This window comes from Gossypium hirsutum, chromosome A11 (genome assembly GCF_007990345.1).
Source record: "Gossypium hirsutum isolate 1008001.06 chromosome A11, Gossypium_hirsutum_v2.1, whole genome shotgun sequence".
Taxonomy (NCBI): Eukaryota; Viridiplantae; Streptophyta; class Magnoliopsida; order Malvales; family Malvaceae; genus Gossypium; species Gossypium hirsutum.
Window position 1 is genome coordinate 92,472,333 of NC_053434.1, and position 24,750 is coordinate 92,497,082.

At 31.7% G+C, this 24,750-nt stretch overlaps 2 non-coding genes across 2 annotated transcripts; both read left to right on the forward strand.

Annotated features, from left to right (window-relative positions):
• Positions 1–12,496: 12,496 nt before the first annotated feature.
• Positions 12,497–12,603, forward strand: LOC121210171 (small nucleolar RNA R71). The gene has a single exon (XR_005905299.1). It is a non-coding gene; the product is annotated as a small nucleolar RNA R71 (small nucleolar RNA).
• Positions 12,604–24,174: 11,571 nt separating this feature from the next.
• LOC121210316 (small nucleolar RNA R71) lies at positions 24,175–24,281 on the forward strand. The gene has a single exon (XR_005905430.1). It is a non-coding gene; the product is annotated as a small nucleolar RNA R71 (small nucleolar RNA).
• Positions 24,282–24,750: the final 469 nt, after the last annotated feature.

Genomic DNA, 24,750 nt, shown 5'->3' on the forward strand with positions numbered 1-24,750 from the left:
GGTGAAGAAAAAAGGACTAGGCAAATTGGTTGGATCGGTCTACTTATTTAAACAAGAATTCAAATATTTTTAAAAATAATTTAAATATTATATGTAGTAAATAGTTGATAAAAATTAGTGATGGTAACAGGGCGGGGTGGGGCGGACTTTTGGCTGCCTATTCTGACCAGATACTCTACCGTCATGCCTTGACCTTGACCTGTCCCTGAGCTTAAAAAGAATTAATCTGTCCTGAGCTTGAAAATTAATTGCATACCTGACCCTGATCTAATCTTGAGTTCAAACTTTTTTTATTGGAAAATGTGATTAATTAAATTCAAAATTATTTTTAAAAAAATTATGCTTGGGGTGACTGAGTGAATATATATTACATCATAGAAGGAAAAAATAAGAAACGAAAAGGAGAGGGAGGTTTGGAAAAATAAATTAAAATGAAAGGAGGAAAGAAACTAGTAAAATAAAGGTCATAAAATGATGTTGGGAGTGATAAAGCATAAGGAATTTTTTCACTTAATATAAAAAAATATATAAAGATAGATTTTTGTAAATATTTAAAGACGGGATGGTTTCGCATTAAACTTGGCCCCGAAAACAAAATCTACGCTCGGCATTAAAAGTTTTTTTTTAATGAAAAACAATAAGTTAGCTCTTTTTCAATATTTACAATCAATTTATTATGATTTTGATTTCTCTTTTCTTTTTTCATATGGCATGTACATGGATTGGATAGATTTTGGATTTTTGGTTAAATTTGCTTTGTAGGCTTATCCCGTTCAGATTTTTCATCACTGATATGGACTTAATCTTAGGTGATACTTGATTCGTTAAATGTAATAGAATAGCAATGATAAAAATCGAATATTACAAATTATTGATATTACAGCTCTTCTATTTTTTTTCCTCCTCTCTATTTTATGTAATACCCTCAATTCGATTTGAATAGTCAGATCCAAATCTCGGGGGTTACCATATAATTACATACAAGAATTTGAGCTGCTAGTACAACTTCCAATTATTTACAACTTTACCTATCACGAATTTAAACCAACATACAAAAAGCTCAAGTAATTACACAATGCTAAATAAGATAGTTTAATTACAAAGGTTTCCAATCTAATATCTTAACTTATTACGATTATCTATGCCACCAAACTTGTATTGTATGCATAATAACCTGATATGCCATTCTTTTTGGCGTAGTCTTGGCGTCATCCCTCTTGGCGCAAACTTAATCCTTTAAGCTTGAAACAAGAGCATAAGACATTAATAAGTTCACAGAAATTTAGTGAGAAAATTTTCATTTACCTTAACTGGTACTTTTATAAAATAGCATATAGCTCAACAATGCGATCTTTTCTTTTTCTCAAGGACATAGTTCTATTAAAGAGAACATTATCCAACTCAGACATATTTATTCTCCATGACTTGCCATATCTTGTCTTGTATCCACTTTCATCATTTTGACAATAACTTTGAACTTTCCAAGAATTTCTATCAACTCTTTTTATTCATAGTTTCTTATCAGTATCCTTTGCAATTCGACACATTCAGAACTTCATTTCAAACATAGATTTAACCCATGCTAACTTTCACAATTACGGATAATTGATGGATGGCCTCTTCTATTATTCAGTCTCAAATATTTGTTTAGAAGTGTCTTTTCAATAAATAAATAAAAACCCACATATTTGAATATCTCTTCAACTCATCATTTTCAGTAATTTCTTATCTTTGTTTAGTATTTACCTTGTATTCATTAGATACCTTAAACTCATGCTATTCTTATGATCATGCTTAAAAGCCATACTGGATACCGTATAATTTCATACAGAACCCTCCACAAGGGAAATTCATTAGAGTACTACGCTATGAAGAGCCTTATCATGGTATGCCACTACGGCAACCCATTCAGAGTACGTCACAAAGGCAATCTATTTAGAGTATGCCACAAAAGTAGTTTTTCAGAGTATGCCAAAAAGTCTATTCAAACTATCGTGTTTACAATATGGATTTGCCTAAAGTTACATTACGTGAGGTTTGCCCATTATCGTTCTGAGGCAAGCAGAGAACTTCATTAGGTAATTGTCATTCAATAGTTTCTTTTTAGAGTGTGCCATGGCCATGGACTTTTTCCTTTAGAGTTTGTGTTTTTCGTCCCAACAAACTTCTTCAATCACCACTGCGATGTCCAGATGCGCATTACATACTCTTCATACTTGGACAAAACCAAACTCACACTTCTTAGCGCTCATCGTACATCCAATTACAACTCATAATCATGTAGACTAACTTATTTTCTTAATTGAATCATAACTCAATACACACTTTTAACATACCAACAGAACTATATTTCATAGTATATATTTTGGACATACTCATACACAAATACTCATCAGCAACACAAACATCCACACATAAATCCTCACATATTCGAACTCAGTAAATCCCATATCTATTACACATACCATATTTAGCAATCATCCATATAGTCATACACATATCATATTCATACTATACTCATCATGGTTTCTGATATGTAGTTTGAATTTTGTAATATAAATGTTCTTCAGTCTGAACAGTATACATGTGAGAGTCAGGGGAGGGACTCACCTGACATTCATTGATGTCCACGAAACCAACTAAAAATACGACAAAGGCAAGTGCACCTATCGATAAATAGTATAGCTATGATGAGTAAGATATCGTTCCCACGAAAACTAAAAGTACTAGTAATTACTGTCTTTCTATTATTTAACCGACAAATTAGAATGATTGGTTTAAACTAAAATTAACTAAATTAATTAACTAAAACACGAAAAAGAAAAAATCGGGAAAATAATCGAATAATAAGTAAGAAGCAAAACAATACCCAGGAAAGAATCCACCTAAACTGCATCTGTCATCATCAATCTGAATTAAACAATTTTTCACTTAATATCTTGATCAGTAGAAATCCTTAAATCATACTAATATCTCGTACGAGAGTAAGAGCAACTGACTCTAGGTTGATTAATTAAAATTTGATCTAATTAAAACCCTTATTATCGCATTAACTCGATCTATGGATCCTTTTTTAGATTTGACTCTAATCCAGTAGATTTATGTCGTCTTATCTCTAGGATTGCATGAAATACCTAAAAATTGTGTTTATAGGTCTTAAAATGCATGAAATACCTAAAAATTGTGTTTTTCTGCGTGTCTTGAATACAACTTACAAAATCAACACGGTCTGGCACATAGCTGTGTGGCAGCCCGTGTGGCTCCTGAAATCTTCTCCAATTGTCCAATTTTTGCTCTGTTTTCGCTTGTTTTGCTCCCCAAATGCTCTCCTATGTATAGAAACATGAGTTTAAAGGATTAGGAGCATAAAATTCATCATTTTGCATTGATTAAATCATCCAAAAAATACATTAAGAACAGGATTAAAACATGTTACTTTGGACACTTATCAAATATCCCCACACTTAAGCGCTTGCTTGTCCTCAAGCTGAATCTTCAACCCACATTTAAGTTAACTTTTTCTCAATTTATCATGTTCATCAATAATGTCTCAAGATAATTTTCAAACAATCATGCATTGGCAATTCAAATAGAAGGACACAAAATATTCAAACAATCCAAGTCAAAATTTTTAAAGCACAAAAATATAGGTGTTTCCCCTTATCTAAATAATTACTTAAATTCAAAATCAACAACAATTGACATCTTCAATAAAGATTCACTCAAATCGCTCAAAGTGTTTAAGGTTCAAGTATTAATCACTCAAAGTGTCATTAACATAGGTTTGCTTGAAAATTAAATTTCCACCACTATAAAATGAGATGACACACTAATCAAGAAGTCTTTAAAAGGTTGTAATGGGGCTTAGGTTAAGGGTATGGAAATGGATAGAAAAATTGGTTATAATCGAGATCGAGTTGATAAATTACCAAACTAGAAAAACAATCAAATGTTAAATTAAACAAGAAATAAAGAATTTTAATGAGTTTTTCAACACAAAATGAGAGTAACAATTCAAACTCAATCAACTTTTTCTTTTTTTCTCTTCTTTTTTTATTATTTTTTTCTTTTTTTAAGCACAAAATAAAATTTAACAATTCAAAAAAAAAATAAAACATAGTTTGGCAACTAACCAAATCAAATCTCGAGAAAACGGGAGTCAATAAAACGGGAAAATTTTATAACAAATATATGGGTTATGAGTTAACATTAAATGGTTAATAAAAAAATGTGTTAGGATCAACGGGGTTTACTAAGGATTAATTCAATAGGTAAGCTTTTTATAAGTTAACTGGGTTAAAACCTAGGTGCCTCTATCATCTCTGTATATCAAATCAATAGTGTGGTCTCGACATGCATAATCGAAGCAAGTTCTAGAATAACAAATCAAGTTGACATACTCATAACCAATAATAAAATGAGCATGAAAAAAAATATATGCTCTATAGATTCAAAAGCTCACAAAAAAATATGGTTTTGATGTCAAACTTGAAAATTTAAAATTTCAAGATAATACTTCAATTTAGGGAGACAACCTAAAATTATAATTTTTAAAAAACAATTTATCATGCTTGACTCTCTCGTATCTTAAAGTCTAAATCAACCAATTCACAAATATCCACTATTAAATCCAAGACAATATCAATAAAAATTCCAAATAGAAAAAAATTCCAATGGAGGGTATAAGAAAATTACTTAAACACAACAAATAATTCAGGGATTTTATCACAAACATATAAACAATCTCCCCACACTTAAAATGTACGTTGTCATCAATGTACAAACATATATAAGCACAAAATAAGCAAAATATCAAAAGAGGGGGAGAGAATTGAAACTGCCCTGGATATGGATGAAATTGCTAGAATAGAGAAAAATAGAATTGTGGGTAAATCTAAATGTAGTGCATGTTTCCGAGAAAACTAATAAGAGGATAAACGCAAATGAATAAGAAGATTTAGAGGTTACAAACTCGAATAAAAACAACCATCAAAATAAGAAAAAAAAACATAGCTCAAAATAAAAATAAACTAAAGAAGTCTAACAAATAAAAATAAAACAACTGAAAATAAAATAAATAAAACAAATAAAATGAAAATAGATCAGTAATCCTCATCATGTGATGTGTAGGGATCGTAAGGTGCATAATCAATAAGAGAAATATGACCACAAAACGAATGTCGAATCCAACTAAAATCAAAATAAAAAAACGAACATTAATCTAAATATAATTGAACCCATACTTAACATAAAATAAATTGTAATAACATAATAATAATAATAAACTATCAACAACTACCACATCTAAACAAATACTAATACTACTCATAATAATTATAGTAAAACTAATAGTTAAAATAATAAACTAAAATAATAATAAATATAATAATTGTTATGAATATCTTATTAAGTGGATGTCCATCATGATCAAGATAAAGTTTTAATGTACTTTAAATTCTAATAGTTTTTAGAATTAGATCTCTACTTCTTTTATACTTCTTATGCCTATAAATAGAGACTTTAATGAAGTATTGTAATAATTCCTTTTGATCAATAAAGTACATTCTCTATTGCTTTCATATTTTCTTTATTCTTTATTCTCTCCACCTCTCTTTATTTTATAACACGTTATTAGCACGATGATTCTATATTTTTTCAAAATTTTTCAAAATCGTCCCACAAATCAAATTCCTTTTCACCTTAAACTTTCTCCCTTACAACTTCATCTTCAGGATGTTAAAAGATTCAATCTTAGAATCGATTGTGGTTCTTATTCCCAATCTTTGATTTGTAATTGTACAAGCATGGATAAATAATAGATTTGTCAAGGTGATGACGATGAAGTTAAAGATCTTCAGGTATATTTTGCTATATTTTATTTATTATATCATGTTTATTATAATTAGAGACTAATCATGAAAACATGAATAGATAGGTTCTAATTTAAAATCCACGTACGTTTTCGATGATGATTATGAAATAAATAATATATTGGGATGTTTATAAGTTCATCCTAGTAAATCTATTGCATTCCCCGAAGTCAATGTAAACATAAAGAAAATAAAATATATACTCATGGATCACTAAAAGTGGGAGTAATAAATAAAAGAACAATGAGAGTTCTCAAGATAACTTTTCAAAGGGTAAAGATAATTTATGTTATCAATCTGATATGAAAGATTATTGGCCATATATGTGGCATATGCCCAAATATTTTGTTTCTATTAATATTCTTTGAGGAATGATATGAAAATGTAGTAATGAATTTTATTTTTACAGATAGAAAGTATTTATCTTATTTGGTACTGAAACAAATAAATATTATTTTAATATTTGATAGTACAAAATTAGTTGAATGCTCCAGAAGAGCTAATATATCAATATCTAAAAAGAAAAAAATCTGTAATGGTTAATGCGTACTTTTAAGATATATTTGTACTGGATCTCATATTGAGATTGTGAATGAGGAAAATATTATGTTTCATATGAATAAAAAAGGGGCTTGAGTTATTAATTTATATTTATTTTATAATCTTTGTGATATTCTTTTGTCATCATTACTATAAAAGGTTGAAAGCAAAATATTTGACTGTGAAACATCTAATTATGAGCAATAGAATATGATAATTCTATCTAAAGCTCGTTATGGTTGAATGCACCTGAAGTTGCAAGTTTTTAAAAATTATGAGTATAACTCTACAGTATTCAAAATAAGTTCTCAGTTAAAATTACATGGTAAAATATTACTAATGAGAACTTGCAAAAGAGAAAACTTATGTATGAAAAGCATTGGTTATGTACCTATTGTACATTGGAAAATAAGATCCACTCTCAAAGTTTGATATTAATAGATTTTTGGGCATTTGAAGATTTTGGCATATTCCCTGAAGCGAATACTGCATATAATTATTTGAAAATTATATTTATTGACTTGGTGGCATTGTATACTTCACATTGATTTAGACATTTCCAATAGTAAATGTCACAATAGTACTTATATGTGGATACAAATTGAAAGGAATGATAATAAAATTATCAATTTGTTACAATTTAGTACAATTGAAACACATATTAAAGTAAACCAGAAGTTTACTAATACAAATGTGTTTACAACTTGACATGACCATTTAGACCATCCTGGATTGTATATGATGCGAAAATTAATTGAAAATTCATATAGACATCCATTAAAGAATTAGAAGATTCTTCAATTTAAAGAATTCTCATTTGTTACTTGTTCTCAATAAAAATTGGTTCTTAGAAACTCACTAGTTAAAGTTGAGATTTAATGTCTTACATTTCTGAAATGAATATGGGTCCATTCATCCACCATGTGGATGGTTTTGATATTATATGATTTTGGTAGATGCATCTACAAAATAATCACATACGTTATCACAACCTGTCGTTTGCGAGATTGCTTGTTTAAATGATTAATTTCAGATTATGCAACAAAAGCAATTCATCTTGCTAATGTTGGTGAGTTTACATCCCAAGTTTTCAATGATTATTGCATGTCAATTGGGATAAGAGTTGAACATCCTGTAGCTCATGTTCACACACAAAATGATTTAGCTAAACTGTTTATCAAATGCCTCTATCTTGCTAATGTTGGTGAGTTTACATCCCAAGTTTTCAATGATTATTGCATGTCAATTGGGATAAGAGTTGAACATCCTGTAGCTCATGTTCACACACAAAATGATTTAGCTAAACTGTTTATCAAATGCCTCTAAATAATAGCTAAATCATTAGCTAAATCATTACTTATGAAAACAAAACTTTCTATTTTAGTATGAGATTGTATTGGTTTACATGTTGTACACATCAAGCCTATAAGTTATAAATACTTCGCATTATAGTGGGTTTTTTTTATCAAGAGCTAAACATTTCTCATCTTTGAATTTTTGTATGTGCGTATATGTTCCATTTGCTCCACCACAATGCACAAAGATGAGTGAATCCTTAAAAAATATGGGAATTTATATTAATTACAAGTTTCTTTATATTATTAGATGTTTTAAATGTATTCGAGATTCAATTATGACATGATTTGTGAGTACAATTTTGATCCAATAGTTTTCCCGAAATTAGGGGGAGAGAAATAATAACTTGTAATGAGTTTCGGGGAGAGTAATTTGAACCAGAAGTTCAACAAGGATAACTCATTACAAGTTAATTGTTAGATGTATTTACAAACTTAATGAGAATAACCAATTGTTATATACCAACTAATATTTTAATTTGAATCAAAGTCCCAGTAGGACAATTAGTTAGAATAAATAATTGATTGATCGGTTCCAAAGATGAAAATTCTTTTCGATGGTCATATAGTAGAGGCGGGTGCTCTAGAAGAGACCCAAGACATAACTAATAAGTAAAACTCCAGAAGAGATTCAAGTACCTGAAACTGAAGATTAAAATAATGAAAATAAAATATCTCGATAAGTTATGTCAATTCGAGAAAATGTGGAACCGAATAATAAAAGTGGTTGACAATGATTTTGCATGCAATATTATTATTGAAATAATGAAATAAAAGGGAGGATCTTGAATAAATCTATTGAGAAATATAGATATGGAATAAATTGATCAAAATAGAAAGAAACAACTCAAGTACAATTAAATTCGTGGAGTTTTTAGATCAGTAGTTCAAATATCTAAAGGTATAAAGCCAATGAATGTGCAATTGAAGTAGTTTTATAAAAGTGGAATAAAAATATGAAGTTTTTCGTTAGGTCCTGGCATTTATTACGAAAATATATAATATTCTTTTGTGGTGGATGTAATAACCTTTAGATATATTATTAAATTGACAATTCATAAAAGATTTAACTTGCATCTAATGGTTATTGTTACAACCTTTTTTGAATCACCATATAGCAAAGTTTATATTAAAATCCTTGAAGGATTTAAAATGCTAGAAGCATATTGAAATTGTTGAGAAATTGTTTATTTATATGAATTAAAATAATTTGAACATATGGGGTAAATTTGAGTTAGTGTTAGTGAACAATAGTTGAATGAGGATTATAAAATGATCCAAAATACCTATTTGTGTTTTTATAAAAGAATCATGATTAAAGTTTGTTATGATTATTGTTGAATCTCCTGAAGAGATCAAAATATATTTCCCCCAATTTTCCTTACTCATGATTTTTAAAAGAATGGTAATATAAATGCTTAGTAATACATTCAAATAGTTATTTGAAAAACTAGTATTCAAGATTGAATACGTAGAATATGAGAAAGTATGTGATGTTTTCATGAGGGGCAATAAATACGCATTGTACTCTTTTTTCCTTAATCGAGGTTTTGTCCCATTAGGTTTTCCTGGTAAGGTTTTTAATGAGGTAACATATTATGCATATTATAAATTGTGTACTCTTTTTCCTTCTTTAGGTTTTTATCCCACAGGGTTTTTCCTAATAACGTTTTAACGAGGCACATTATCTACCAATGGACATCCAAAGGGGAGTGTTATGAATATCTTATTAAGTAGATGTCCATCATGATCAAGATAAAGTTTTAATGTACTTTAAATTATAATAGTTATTAGAATTAGATCTTTACTTCTTTTATACTTCTTATGCCTATAAATAGAGGCTTTGATGAAGTATTGTAATAACCCTTTTTGATCAATAAAGTACATTCTCTATTGCTTTCATATTTTCTTTGTTCTTTATTCTCTCCATCTCTTTTTATTTTATAACAATAATAAAATAATAAAGAAAATGCAAAAGGGGGGAAATCGAATGGTGGTAAGGGGTAAGAAATAGTTGCAAGGGACAGCGGTGAAGGACGGAGCATGAGTAGATTGGAAAATGGACGAGGGAAGAGGAAAATCAAAATAGACGACGGAAGAGGAGGTCGGCGTTGTAGGGGCTAGGGCTTGGAGAAACGACATCAAATGAAAAAAATTAAAAAAATGAAAACCCCGATCTAAAATAAGATGCACGATCGTGTAAATGGTCCATGTTGTCCCACAAGGCCGTGTCACACACCCGTGTGTGCACTCTCATCCCGTATGTTTCTTAAAAAAAGAATAAAATTTATGCCCAGTAGCCACACGGCCTAGGACACGCCCATGTGTAAGGCCATGTGTGATCATCCTTCACTTCTCCCACGCTCGTGTGCGAGGCCATGTGAGGCACATGGCCGTGTCTCTAGCCCATGTGTCTCACACGGTCGTGTCTCTAACCCGTGTGTCTCACATAGACGTGTCTCTAGCCCGTGTAACTCACTGTTTTGAAATAAAATTGAAAAATATCACTCTAGTATGCACACGACCTAGGACATGCCTATGTGTCCTACACGGCCATGTCACCAGGCCGTATGGATCACCCTAGACCGTGTGACATTTTTTAAAAAAAAAATCAATTTTTTTGAAGTTTTTAAAAAGAACATCAAAGTAAATAAAAATAAATATTAAAAAAATAATATAAAAAACTCGGGTTGCCTCTCGAAAAGTCTTTATTTAAAGTCTAAGATTGACTTCCCTTTTTAGGCTCACGGTTACGGTGGATCTTCGTTATTAGGTTTACTACCAAAATAAGGTTTGAAACGAGTACTGTTTACCTTAAACGTGATGAATTCAGAATGTGTTACCTTAATTGTACTATATGGAAAAATGTTTAATACCACAAATGGGTTCGATCCTCTTAACTTAATCTCCAAAGGGAACATTCGTGGATCTGATTTGTCTAGCAGTACTTTCTCTCTAGCATTTTAATTGGTTCAGCCTCTTTACGTACACATCATGATGTTGCTTTGTTTCTTCATTGTGCTTTCTCGATTTCTCATCAACATTCATTCTTCATTCATCTAGTTCGTCGAGTTGCACCATTCGCTCTTCATTTGTCACTCGATTTTTGTCACCTTGAATAAAATATGGCTTCAACAAGTTTTCATGAGTGATTTCCTGCAAAGAACGTTGAGTCACATGATTACTAACATTAATAGAACAATTAGTAGGATCATGCTCACTAGGGACTTTCACAAAATCACGTAATTGAATAGTAATCTTTTTATTACCTACACGAAGCACAAGTTCACTAGTTCCCACATCAATAATTATTTTGGCAGTGGCTAAAAATGGTCGACCCAAGATCAAAGGTACCTCAATGTTCTCATTCATGTCCAATACAACAAAATTAACAATGAATATAAATTTATCCACTTTTACAAGTACATACTCAATAATACCCCTAGGATATCTAATTGATCTATTTGCTAATTGAATACTCATCCTAGTGGGTATGGGTTCCCCAATACCAAGTTATTTAAACATCTTATAATGCATGAAATTTATACTAGCCCCTAAATTAACCAAAGCATTTTCAACATTCAAACTACCAATGAGACAAAGAATAGTAAAACTCTCTGGATCTTTAAGTTTGTTGGGTAGTTTATTTTGGAGAATGGCTGAGCAAACTGCATTGAGCTCCATAGTTGACTAGTCGTCTAACTTCTTCTTATTTGTTAATAGCTCCTTTAAAAATTTTACTACTTTGGCATCTGCGAAAGGGCTTCAACAAACAATAAGTTAATGTGCAATTTTTTTAAGAGTTGAAGAAATTTACCATATCGTTCGTTTGTGCGATGTCTCTTCAATGCTGCTAGACATGGAATTCGAGGTTTGTATTCGCTAACCATTAGCTTTTGCTTTTTATTGCTTTCCTCAACCTCATCATTTTTCTCAATAGCTTCTAGTTTTAGTTTCTATTCAGGCTCGACTAACCCTTCAACACTTCGAACAGTGATTGCGTGAAGTTGCTCCATTGGGTTAGTTTCAGTATTGCTAGGTAAGCTACCTTATGGTCTTTCTGAACCTAATTTTCTATGTTGTATAATTTGATTTTCAAGCCCTTGAATCGAGACTTGCTGATTTTTCAAAGTTGTCTCAATGTTCTGAAATCAAGTTTTTGACACCGAAATAAATTTTGCCAACATCTCTTCAAGGTTTGGTTTCTTCTCTTGCTAATAAGGTTACTGAAAACCAGGAAGGGGTTGTGACCTTTGATTTCCTTACCCACCCCAAGAGAAATTTGCATGGTTTCTCCAACCTTCATTATAGTTATTGCTATAAGGGTTATTTTGAGTTCTAGAATTGTTACCTATAAAGTTGACTTGCTTGTTTTCCGTGCTAGAACCAAAGGGTAAACATTCTGAATTAATCATCCCCACTCCATTCACATCGCATTGCATCATTGGACTCACCTACGTAGAAAAATTCAAACCATCAATTTTCTTATTCAGTGCTTCCACCTGGCTTGACAACATAGCAACAGCATCTAGATTAAAAATACTGGATGCTTTCATCGGTTTTATCTTCATGAGTTGCCACTAATAGTTATTCAGTGCCATCTCCTCAATAAACTCATAAGCTGCCTCAAGTGTTTTATTATTCAGTGTTCCACCAGTTGCTGCATCAATTAACTGCCTAGTCGAGGGATTCAAACCATTGTAAAATGTTTGAACTTGCAACCACAAAGGCAGCCCATAGTGATGGCACATTCTCAATAGATCCTTAAATCTCTCTCATGCATCATACAATGTCTCCAAATCAATTTGAGCAAAAGGAGAGATATCATTCCTTAACTTAGTTGTTTTAGTCGATGGGAAGTATTTTAACAGAAACTTCTCGGTCATTTGAGCCCATGTAGTGATAGAACCTCGTGGTAAAGAATTTAACCACTATTTTGCCTTGCTCCTCAAAGAGAATAGGAACAACCATAAGTGTATGGCATCATTAGAAATGCCATCAATCTTGACTGTGTCATAAATCTCTAGAAAGTTAGCCAAATGAGTATTCAGATCTTTATCTTACAAACCAACAAACTGTACATAATGATGTACCATCTGAATTATGTTCGACTTTAGTTTAAAATTGTTTGCAGCAATAGTCGGTCTCACAATACTCGATTTAGCCCCAATCAAAGTGGGTTTAGCATAATCATACATAGTATGAAGACCATGATATGTAGGAGGTAGCTGATTATTTTGATTATCACCCATCTCTATAGTAATATTCTTTTCCTCTTGATCATGTACTATACTTTGTTCATTTTGCCTTGCTTCTCTAACGTTTCTATGATTTCTTCGAGCAATTCTTTCAATCTAACTATAAAAAATTATTGGTTCCAACGGGTTTTCTCTAGTCATAAACCAAAAGAATCTGTTAGAATCAAACAAACAAAAATATTAAAATATAAATATTAAATTAAAAAATAAAATAAAAAATGGATAAATTAATAAAAATAAAGTTTTCCTAATATTTCAGTCCCCGACAATGACGCCAAAAATTTGATGTCCATGAAACCAACTAAAAATACGACAAGGGCAAGTGCACCTATCGATAAATAGTATAGCTACAGTGAGCAAGATATTGTTCCTACGAAGACTAAAAGTACTAGTAATTACTATCTTTCTATTATTTAACCGATAAATTGGAATGATTGATTTACCCTAAAATTAACTAAATTAATTAACTAAGAACATGACAAAGAACAAATAGGGAAAATAATTGAATGATAACCAAGAAGCAAGACAATACCCAGGAAAGGATCCACCTAGATTGCATCTGTCATCATCAATCTGAATTAAACAATTTCTTCACTTAATATCTTGACCCGTGGAAATCCCTATATCATTCTAATATCTCTTTCAAGAGTAAGAGCAACTAAGTCTATGTTGATTAATTAAAATTTCTTTCTAATTAAAACTCCTATTATCACATTAACTCTATCTATGAATCCCCTTATTAGATTTGACTCTAATCCAGTAGATTTATGTCGTCCTATCTCTAGGATTGCATGTAACTCCACTCAATTATGCTAGATCTACTCTTAAACAAGAACTTTTCCTCTTCTGATTTAAGCACATCAAACATGAATTAAAAATAAGCACACATAACTAAGAACAAGATTCAAGTATTTATTGTGTAAAAATGAAATCAAATGACAGAATTCATCATAGGGTTCATCTCCCCTAGGTATTTAGAAAATTAGTTCATAATCGCAAATAAAAACATCTCAAATTCAATATAACCACAAGAAATAAAAAAAACTCATAATAAAATTCAAAGAAATTAAAAGGATATCTTCAATCTTGATGGAAATATACTTTAGAGTTGACTTTAATGGCGTCTTCAATAATCTCTAACGGCTCTCTTTCCTCTATTATATTTGGTATTTATAGGTCTTAAAAATGCCTGAAAAACCTAAAAATTGAGTTTTTCCATGTGTTCAGAATACAGCTCACAAAATCAACACGGTCTGGTACATGGCAGTGTGGTGGCTCGTGGGGCTCACAAGGCCACGTATCGAGTAGGTATGGGAAGGCCCAACCTGTATGGCTCTTGAAATCTACTCTAATTATCTGATTTTGGATCTATTTTTGCTCGTTTTGCTCCCAAATGCTCTCCTAAGTATAAAAAACATGAATTTAAAGGATTAGGAGCATAAAATTCACCATTTTGCATCAATTAGTCATCCAAAAATGTATTAAAATGAGATTAATACATGTTACTTTTGACACTTATTATTCACCTACAACAGCTCCACTCCACTCCAAACATCTATTAAGTAATTGGTAGCAACCACTGCTTATAGAACATAGAAAAACCATTAAAATCCATTCATATACATTTTACCATCATCACAAACATTGACAATCCCCATGCAAAGTGTTGTACCTTTATCTTACTATTCAACTACTTCTAACAGACTTACTCTTTCAAAACTCAACATGCATAATAGTAATACTTATCCATGAATGAATAATCCACTACTTCAAATTAGATAATTTTTTTCTAGCTTAACGAGAGAAAACCATAATCAACTCTAAAGAGAAGCAACAACAACACTATAAAGGAAGAAAGAAAGAAATCATTTTTTTTCAAACCCATATGGACATATATAAGACCTATGTCTCCAAAGTGGAACTCGAAACGTGTCACACTCTTTTAGAATTTTCTTAATTAATGGTTTACAACTTCTAAGAAAACATCAATGAAAATCTAATATAGTTAGTATCTGGTTACTTTAACCAGTTTATTCTTAACCACAATACTTTCCCTTAATCTCTTAACTTGGATTTCTTCTTAATACAGGGTAGAATATCATGAAATCGGATTCTTACTTATTCATGTGGCAGTTACTAAACGACCACACATATGCACCAAAATAATAATTTGGACAAATAACACCATGTTATACTAACTATTACAACTACACATCAAACTTTAGACCTGCTCGATCTGGGGTGTTTCAAGCTTCAAAATCTCGGCCTAAAATTGGTATGTTTAATTTAGTCATTTTCTTGTAATTTTTATGTTTTAAGGTTCTGAGAGCTTAATTTAACTATCTCATGCACCAATTTTTAAAACTATTAAAGTTTTTAAAATTTGCCACTGATGAATACTTGATGAAATTGGTGTGAGTTTGTTAGATTTTAAGCTTAGATATGAAAAAGGACTAGTTTGTAAAGTTTAATTGTTAATTTTTTAACATAGGAACTAAAGTGCATAAATTTTGAAATTGGTGTATGATGTGCTTGATAAACTTTATATTTATGATTGATCGTACTTGAAAACTAACTATTATCACGATAAAGGCAAGCGCACCTATCGAACAGTAGTATAGCTTATAGTAGGACCGGAATGTCGAACCTACAGGAACTAAAAATACTAGTATTAACCTTTTTTTTATTTAGCCTAAAAATAAGGGAATTTGCTTTATCTAAACTAATTAACTAAACTAAGAATGCACAGGAATTAAATTGGGGAAATACTTATGGGAAAATTGATTGATTTAGACAATACCCAAGGAAAAATCCACCTAGACTTCACTTGTTATTTGACTCTGAATTAGATGATTTATTCACTTGACTTGATCCATAGAAATCTCTAATTTATATTATTATCTCTCTCGAGACTAACAACGTCTAACCCTAGGTTGATTAATTGAAATCTCTTTCTAATTAAAACCTCTAGTGTTGTATTAACTCGATCTATGGATTCCCTTATTAGGTTTGACCCTAATCCGGTAGATTTATGTCACCCTATGTCTAGGGGTGCAATCAACACCGCTTAATTATGGTAGATCTACTCTTAGACAGGGACTTTTGCTCCTCTGAATAAGCACATCAATACTTGAATTAATATCCTGAAATATTAAAGCAAGAATCAAGAACACATAATTAAGAGCAAATCAAGTATTTATCATATAATTCAGAAAATAGTAACAAGATCTATCTTAGGTTTCATTCCCCTTAGGTATTTAGGGGATTTAGTTCATATATGTAAAAGAAAACATCTCAAAAGAATAGTAATAACAAAACATAAAGAAACCCAAAAAAGGAAATTGAAGGGAGATCTTCAGTCTTGAAGGAGAATCCGGCTTCTGAGATGGATCAATCAGCTTTGTTCGAGTAATTCCTTGCCTCCTACTCCGTGTGTTCCCTTTAATCCTATTCTAGAGTGTTTATATAGGCTTTAGAATGCTTCCAAACCCTCAAAAGTGCCCTTTTCCGAATAGAATTAGACTTGGGCTCGACAGGGACACGCCCGTGTGACACACCCGTATGGGGTGGTTTAAGCCGTATTAAAGTCTATTAAATAGACACGGGCGTGTGGTCTACTCGTGTGAGGAAGTCCAGGCCGTGTTGATTTCCCACGTTGACCCATTTTCTCTATTTTTGGGCTATTTCTCGCTATTTTTACTCTCCTATACTCACCTAAGTATAAGACATGAATTTAAAGGATTAGGAGCATCAAATTCCAAAAATCTAATGATAATTCATCCAAAAATGTGCTAAGCATGGGATAAAATATGTATAAATTACGACTTATCAAATATCCCCACACTTAAGCGTTTGTTTGTCCTCAAGCAAAATACTCAACTCACAATCAAATAAATTCTTCTCAACTTATAATCCTCATCAATAATGTTTCAAAATAATCCACAAGTAGTCATGCAATGAAAATTTAACTAAAAGAACATTAAAGTTTCAAATAGTCAAAGTCGAACATTTTAATCATAAAATTATAGGCATCCCCCTTTATCTAAGTAATTATCTTTGATTCTGAATTGACAATGGTTGGCATCCTCACTAAAGGTTCACTCAAATCACTCAATGTGTTTAAAGTTCAAATTAAGCATTCATTAGTCAAACATGAATTATTACCATAGGCTTGCATGAAAATCAAATCTCCACCACTATAAATGAGATGATACACAAATCAAAAGGTCATTGAAGGGTTGTAACGGGGCTTTGGGTTAAAGGTGTGGATAAAGGCTGAAAAAGAAACGGTTAGAATCGAGATTAACTTGATAAATTACCTAACTGGAAAAATAACTAACACCAATTGAATAAACATGAGCTTCATTCTCAGAACATGGAATTAAATACTTAAGCTCAAAGACAAAAAATTACTACTAATATGTATGTATGTATGTATGTTTTTTTTTAGAATAAGCATAAATGTGGAAAGTAAATAATAAGAAATAATTCAGGGACTAAAAAGAACGAACCTAGTTAGGTAATAAATCAAATTAAATCTCGATAAAAAGGGAGTTAATAAAAATAGGGAAAATTCTTAATGAATTAAAAAGGGTTAAGTTATGGGTTAAAATTTAGGGTTAATTAAAAAAATAGTTTGTTAAGCTCTAAGGGGTTCACTAAGGGTCAATTGTGTAGCTAGGCTTTTTATGAGGGGAAAAAATAGGTTAAAATCTAAGTGCCTTTATCATTTTAGTATATCAAATCAATGGTGTGGTCTTGACATGTATAATCCATGCAAGTTCTAGAATAACAAATCAATGTTGACACTCATAATAAATGAAATCGGTGAGCAAGAAGGATATATGCTCTAAAAGGCTCAAAATCTCACAGAAATTATGGGTATTTGATGTCAATCTTGTAGATTCAAAACTTCAAGATAATACCTCAATTCAGGGAAACAACCTAACAATCTCAATTCTCAAAATTTTCAACTTATCATACTTGATTCTCTAATGTCTTAAAGTTTAAGCAATCAATGCACAATTACCTATGATTTAATTCAAAACATATCAATGAAAATTATAAATCAATCAAAATTTACTCTAATAATGATATGAGAAAATTATTTGAGAACAAGATAAAAATTCAGGATTTTCTAATAATCACGTAAATGACCTCCCCACACTTAAGATGTACATTGTCCTCAATGTTCAAAGCAATATAAGGATAATATCAAAAGAGAGGGAGAGAAGCGAAACTGCCCTGAAATTGTGGATGATATCCTTGGATTAGTGAGAGTGAGAATTGTAGGTAAAACTTGTGAAAGGCATAATTCTGAGAAAGTAAACACCACTGTGAAAGAGAATTAAGGGATAATTCGATAAAAACCATGAGGATAAGCAGAGTTTGAAATATAAAAGAGAAGTCTTCAAAAATAAATAAGAGATAAAGGAATTTTAAATAAAATAGAAATAAAAATAAAAATAAAAATAATAGTAAACTAAGCACGCCCGTGTACCTTTATTTCAGCCTGTTTGTTTCGTGGTTTTCAACTTTGGGCGCATCTGGAATTCAGCCCATGCCCGTGTTCTTTGGGCGTGTTGGTGCACATGGCCGTGTCGCACGGCCATGTCTTGCTTCGTTCGCTTCTCCCACGCCGTTCGCTTCTCCCACACCCATGTATATATGCGCACGCCCATGTTATTTTGACAGTTTCGACCACGGGTGGTGGGCACGGGCGTGTCACACGCCGCGTTAATTTTTCTGTTTCTACCATGACTTATAGATACAGGCGTGTTACACGCCCGTGTCGATTTGACAGGATTGTTCACGGCTATGTCGCACGGTCGTGGCAACGTATCGAATCTCGTGTTTTGGGAAAAATTTTACTCTGTTTTCACACAGTCGTATTGCACGGCGTGTCGCCGGCGTGGTATGATCACAGCCTAAGGCACGCCCGTGTGCCTGGCCATGTGGATTTGGAAAACCTGTGTTCAAAGACTCTGTTAATGATTTAGATGTTAAAAACTAAAATTTAAAGAAATCAACACCGTTAATGCTTGGGTTGCCTCCCGAAAAACGCTTATTTATAGTCTAAGCTTGACTTACCTCTCTGTTGCGTGGTCATGATGGTGCGAGGAGTTTACATTACTCATTCCTGCTATCAATTTTATGAAAATAAGGTTTTAAACGAGTACTATTTACCTTAGACGTGCTGAATTTAGAATGGGTTACCTCGACTGTACCGTATGGGAAATGTTAAGTACCGTAAGAGGGATTGCTCCATTAGGTTCAGAAGTGGTAATACGAGGGTCTGCTACATCTAATAATACTTTGTCTCCAACCTTAAGTTGATTTGGTGAAACATTGAGTCCGTCATGGCATGGTTTTGGTTTATCGTGTGTTCTCGGTTTCTATGTCTGCCATTCATCTAGTTTCTCGATCTGTAGCCTTTTTTTCTTCATAGATGGGTCCTTTGTTGTTACTTGAACATGGCTCATTTATGCTCTTCGAACGTGTTTTCTGCAAAGAAGGTTGCACCACATGATCAGTATTAGTAGCATGATTTATACAACCACCCTCAATATTTGATGTGTTTCTCAAATTACGAGCTTGAAGAGTGATTGTTTCATCACCCACACAAAGTGTGAGTTCACCTGTACCAACATCAATAATAGTTCTAGCAGTTGCTAAAAAGGGTCGTCCTAAAATCAAAGGTATGTCACTATCCTCTTCCATGTCTAGAACAACAAAATCAATCGGGAATATAAATTTGTCAATTTTAACAAGTACATCTTCAATAATACCCCTAGGAAATCTGATTGTTTTATCTGCCAATTAAATGCACATCCTAGTTTGTTTGGGTTTCCCAAGACCTAGTTGTTTAAAAATTTTATAGGGTATGACGTTAATGCTTACCCCTAAATCAGCCAATGCACTATTAACATCTAGGCTACCAATTAAACAAGGAATCGTAAAACTCCCTGGATCTTTCAATTTGTTGGGTAACTTATTCTGTAGAATGGCTAAGCAAACTACACTTAACACCACATGCGACGCCTCATCATTTATTTGCTAAAAGCTTCTTTAAAAATTTAACTACGTTCGGCATCTGCGAAAGAGCTTCAATTAATGGTAAGTTAATATGTAATTTTTTTAATAATTTAAGGAATTAACCAAATTGTTTGTCCGTGTGGTCTTTCCTTGTCGCACTGGGGTATGGCACACGAGGTTTGCACTCTTTACTTACCGGTTTTCGATCACTGTGGTCCACCTCACCTTTACCTTTACTTACCACAATCCCTTGCTTCGATTCTGGTTCAAGTTCAACTAACCCTTCATTATCTCGAACGGTAATCGCATTGAGCTGTTCCTTTGGGTTCGATTCAGTATTACTCGGTAAGCTACCTTGTGGTCGTTCAGAAATCAATTTAGCAAGCTGGTCTATCTGAGTTTCGAGCCATTGGATCGATGCTTGTTGATTCTTACGTGTTGTTTCGGTTTTCTGAAAATGAGTTTCTGAGGGATGTCGTGGGCTTTGATTTCCTTGACCACCCTTGTAATGACCTGAACTTTACCATTATCGGAAAAGTATATTTTCGGGTCTCTGTTTCTGAAAAATGAATTCGTAAATATTTATTAAAAATATTTACGAAGTTAAGTGAATGGTTAATTAAAGTTTAATGAAGTGAATTAGCTTAAATTAAGGATAATTAGAAAAAAGGATTAAATTGAATGAAATGTGAAAGTTTAATTGTAGATTAAAAGAAAATAAAAAGGACCAAAATGGAAATTAAGCCAATTTACTATAGATGTGGCGGCAATCTTAGATAAAATCTAAGATTTTTATTGGATTTTTTTATTCGTTTAAGATTTTAAATTAATTAAATTAATTATTATTAAATAAATAAAAGAAAGAAAGACAAGTGTATGGTAAAAATAAAATACATGTGTAATAAATATTGTACATACATTTGTAATATTTGTATGTATTTACTTATTATTTAAGTAAATATTAATGTATTTATTATTATTAAATTGATATTATGTGATGAATAAATTAAATAAAGACAAATGTGTGGATATGATTTGATACAAGAGTATAAATAAAAATACATACAATTGTAATACTTGTATTTAAGTATTAATAGATATTTATTATTTACAAAAGATAATTATTAATTAAATAATTATATTATAAGATTTTATGTGATAAATATATTAAATTAAGACAAATGTATGGTGTATATGGTGCCATGTATGATACTAATATACATATATTTGTAAAATACATGTATATTTACTTATTATATAAGTAAAAGATATTTATATAATAAATAATAAATAAAAGAAGACAAGTGTAATAATATATATGTATACAAATGTAAAATAGATATTGGATATTAAATAGATATGTTATTATAGTTATTATTGTTATTATATATATATAAAACGAAAGTAAAAAAAATAAAGAAAAAGAAACAGAATGAAGAACGAAAACAGAGAAGGGAAAGAAAGAAGGAAAAAGAGAAAGAGAGAAAAGGAGGAATTGAAGTTTTGAAGCTTTAAACTTTAATAAGTTAATTTAGCCCTTTTTACTTAATTTTGATGTTTTAGAAGCCTTGGAACAAGATTTTGATGAAGTTAAGTTGATATTTTGAAAGATAGTTAATTATTAGACATTGTTCATATTGAATAAAATGATGAATTAAGGGTTAAATTGATAGAAATTCAAGTTAAGAATGAAATAAGAATTAAATTGTAAAGTAATTCATAAGTTTTGAATAGTAGGGACTAAATTGAAATAATTTCAAAATTATGGTTTTATGCTGAAATTAGAAATTAGAAATTAGTTTAAAGTGGAAATTGAATAGAAATATTGAGTTAAATGTGAAGAATAAAAGTTAGTCTCGATTTAGGGACTAAGTTGGAATTAAGGCAAAAGTTGGATAGAAATTGAAATATTCAATATGAAAATTGAATGGTAGTGTATTGATAATATTTAATTAATTTCCGTAGCTAGTGTTATGCTGAAAAATCGCGGCTAAGCAAGGAAAAGATAAAGTCGACGAAGGATAGCTCGAAAATTACGGTTTGTATTTCTATAATCCGAACTTAGTCTTTAATTGTTGTATTTTTATTTATTTCATATAGAAATTGTTAGTGTTAGAATTATTGTGTTTTATAGTTGAAATGGATTGATTTAATATATAATGAATTTATTGAATTTATATTGATTGAACTGAATTGAATTTATATGATATATGTGAATGAGGTAAAAATTTAATATTGAATGTATGCTATATTGAAAAATTTAATGATTGAGAATATGATGAAATTGATATGATTATTGTGAAAAATGTGTAAATAAATGGATTAAATAATGATTGAAAGGTGAAAAAATGATTGAATTGAAAATGTGAGAAATTGTGATTGAAAAAAGATTAAATGTGATTTAGATACCCTATTAACAGTATCGAGCTAGGTCGGATATAGTTGGCACGCCATAGGATTGGAAGTGTTCAGGGATACTTCGACCTCGAGTCGATGAGACACTGGGTGTCATTATATTTCTTCGGATAGATTCGATGAGGTACTGGGTACCAACTTTACTTTGGCTAGGCCGATGAGACACTGGGTGTCAACTATTGCTTCAAACTATCCGATGAGGCACTGGGTGCCAATCTACTGTGCTTGGTTGGATCCATGTATCCGCCAAGGTCTGAGTCTTGTTAATAGGGATAAATAAATGAAGAGATAAATCGAATAAATTTGATTGATTGAGCTATTGAAATGAAATGGGAAATTGAATTGAGAATTGAAATTGAGATATGAGATTGAAACATGAACCAAAGGTTCATGAAATGATTGAAGTTCGAATTGATGATATTTGATACCGTTTGATGAATTGAAATGTGAATTGAGATATATGAATCGAATGTATATAGTGGAAGTTATCTGGAATAGCAAGGTAATGATATGATATGAATAATAATAACTGTTAATGAAATGAATAAGTATAGAACAATGATTGAGAAGTGAATAATATTATTGTTTTAAAATGACGTGTGAACGAATTACGGAAAGCTATACAAGTTAGTAAGTAAAAGGTATGAAATAAGCTATAAAGAATTTATCTACGAATTAAATAATTGAATAATTCTAATTGTGATATGATTTTTATGTGTTTGTTATATTTTCATTTTATTTGGTGTTCGGATTATAGAAATACCACTGAGTATATCCATACTCAGCTTACAGTTTATTTTCGTGCGCAGTTAAGTTAAGGCTAGACTGTTGAATCAACATCCCAGGCCGATCCCGAATTTGATGAGGTAAAGTATGTTGAGTATTGGTAATGGCATGTACCTAGGATGTCTTATGATAGTCATCTAGGTTGTAAAAGTGTTGATGAAATAAGTAAATTATGATTGGCAATGGTATATAGTCTGAAGTTGAAATAATTAATAAAGTAAGTGATATACTTAAAAAAATTCATTGGATAGGTTATAAAATGTTTTAGATTGGTAAGATTTGAGTATATTTAAGTGTATTTGGATTATTTGAATGTTGGCAAATTGTATTGGTTGAAGTTTTAATTTGCAGGGTTAGAAACATTTATTTTAATAAATGACTGTAATTGAACTATACAGACCAGTAATGCCTTGTAATCCTGTTCCGAGGATGAATAAGGGTTAGAGGGTGTTACAACCTTACGAGAGATTGGGGTGGTTCCTCCAACCTGCATTATAAGTGTTACTATACGTGTTATTTTGAGGTCTAGAGTTATTACCAATATAGTGGACTTGTTCCTCCTCGGTGCCAGGGTTGAAGGGCGGATAATCTGGGTTGTGCATTCTTCCATTTGAATCACATCTCATTACTGGATGTACCTGAGTAGAACCATATAAATCATCAATCTTTTTATTTAAAAGCTCTACTTGGTTTGATAGCATAGTGACCGCGTCGAGGTTGAAAACACCAGCTGCTTTTGTCAGTTTTGTTCTCATGACTTGCCACTGATAGTTATTCAGTGACATCTCTTCAATAAATTCATAAGCCTCTTTAGGTGTATTGTTGTTTAATGTTCCACCGGTGGCTGCATCGATCAGTTGCCTAGTTGAGGGGTTCACATCGTTGTAAAAAGTCTAAACCTGTAACCATAAAGGTAACCCATGGTGAGGGCACATTCTCAAAAGATCCTTGTATCTCTCCCATACATCATAAAGAGTTTCTAAATCCATCTGCACAAAAGAACAGATATCATTTCTCAATTTGGCTGTTTTAGCCGGCGAAAAATATTTAAGTAAAATTTTTTCTGTAACACCCCTCGCCCATTTCAAACGCCGGAATATGGTTTGAGGTATTACCTAACTTAAACTCATTCAACCTTAGAAAATCAGGTTGTAAAATCTTGATCAAATTAAAACTTTTCGTTTCATAAGCAATCTATCTCTTAAATGAGCTTACAAGGCCCAAAACATACATTCAAGATGGTCGGGACCACACCGAGGATTTAAGAAAAACTTGGAAAAATTTTTGCTTTAGCCTCCACACGCCCGTGTGGTTCAGGCAAGCCCATGCCCTTCGCCCGTGTGTAACACTGACTTCAACATACGACCATGGCATACACCCGTGTGACCTGCCTGTGTATGATACTGACTTTAAGACACGGCCATGGGGCACGCCTAGAGGTGTGCACGGGCAGGGCCGATTCAGGTTCGGGCAGGGCTCAGACAAAATTTT